This window comes from Phyllobates terribilis, unplaced genomic scaffold (genome assembly GCF_046119375.1).
Source record: "Phyllobates terribilis strain yellow unplaced genomic scaffold, ASM4611937v1 Scaffold_11__3_contigs__length_659146591, whole genome shotgun sequence".
NCBI lineage: Eukaryota > Metazoa > Chordata > Amphibia > Anura > Dendrobatidae > Phyllobates > Phyllobates terribilis.
In genome coordinates this window covers 611,182,917-611,184,630 of record NW_027362771.1, presented here as the reverse complement: position 1 = coordinate 611,184,630, position 1,714 = coordinate 611,182,917, and the positions used below count along the sequence as shown (strand labels likewise).

Genomic DNA, 1,714 nt, shown 5'->3' with positions numbered 1-1,714 from the left:
AGTGATGCTAAAATTGCTTGGAAAGAGCATGACAACATGCATTTGGAAATCCATGTGAAGAACGTTTCACATCCGCTTGTCCCTGGCAGGATAAACGCATGTACCATCCGCATGTACAATCCGCATGTACAATCCGCATGTACAATCCACATGTGTTTTTTCTGCCAGGGAGATGCAGAAACGCTCAGGAAAAAATCCGGAGCATTTCTGCATCATGGGCACATAGCCTAATACGGTGTGTGTCTTCACCTAGTGTCCTGAAATGCAGTATAGCCAAAACATCATACAACTGAGTCAGGCATATATCTCCAGAGTGTATGTATTCGACAGTCGCCACAAATGCAGTCTGCACCAAGCCTAAGATATCTCTGTAGTAAAGGCTTACATTCCTAAAATCACTTGTGATAACTTGTACTTATCTTAGAAGTCAGTTAGTAGAAGGGAATAGACAAGCTTTTTTATTGATGTTCATCTTAGAAAATATGAGAAGAGAATGTTTCTTAAAAATTGAATTTGAATAGAATACAGAAGCAAAGAGGAAGACCATGGCTTCATACTACCACGATACCAGTGGAGAAGATCCTGGTGAACCTATCTAGACTTGCACAAGATTGATCTTCCTACAAAGTGTTCATCCATCAAGTCGCCATGGCTCAAGATTGATCCAAAAGCCATTAAAAATCTAAAACAAACAGAGGCCAACTATCTAGATGAGAATAATTTACTTGTTTGAAGCCATATGGCATGTAAGAAAAGGAAAAGGCACTGCTGAGATTCGAACTCAGGATCTCCTGTTTACTAGACAGGCGCTTTAACCAACTAAGCCACAGCGCCGGACATGTATATCTCTGTAAAATAATAACATAACAGGAGATTGTGAGGTCAAATCCCAGTAGCGTTTTGTCTTTAGTTTGGGGTGGCTATGATGACAGTATTAAACGCTTTCTCGTTATGGCAATTTTCCATTTTTGCACTTTTCTTTTCTCCTCCTCTTCTTTCAAGAGCCATAACTTTTTAATTTTTCTGCTGATATAGTCATATGAGGTCTTAGTTTGCACGGCGAATTGTTCTTTTGAATTACATCATTCATTTTATTTTTGCAGTACTGGAGAGAAAGAAAAAAAATTGGCTTTGCTATCGTCGTATCGCTTGTATTATAATATTATTTTTTTTCATATAGCACCGACATATGTCACAGCATTTTACAATTAGGCGGGACATGTACAGATAATAAAGACATTACTTTAATAACTCATAATTCAAAAGTTACAGGAGGAGTGAAAGCCCTGCTCACAATCTACAATCTATAAGGAAATAGGGAGACTAAATAGGTAAATAGCACTTGATATGTATGGAAAGGCAGTCATTACGATCAATAAGGGTTGCCCACTAAGGCTGAATTTAAGTATCAGTCTCTTTGGTTTTTACCACTGCCAAGTGTATATTTTTCTATTCACAGTTTTTTTACTTTAGTTATATCTCTATTTGTCTCCCATAACTTATTTAGCAGACTTATTAAGCATATTCCTAATTGCTAATATTATGCATTTTGCCATAAAAATATAGATATTGGCTGAAACTCTTGTTTTTCGAATTTCACCAAAAATCTTAAAAGGTGCAAAATCATCCAATTTTCCCTACTCCTGTTCACATTTTTTTTAAGCCACCCTAAAATCCTACATGAAAACATATTATAACGTAAGCCAAAAACACA

The 1,714-nt window shown here is 36.6% G+C and overlaps 1 non-coding gene across 1 annotated transcript; it reads right to left on the bottom strand.

Moving 5' to 3' along the window:
* Window positions 1-760: 760 nt before the first annotated feature.
* TRNAT-AGU (transfer RNA threonine (anticodon AGU)) lies at window positions 761-834 on the bottom strand. The gene has a single exon. It is a non-coding gene; the product is annotated as a tRNA-Thr (tRNA).
* Between the last annotated feature and the right edge of the window lie 880 nt (window positions 835-1,714).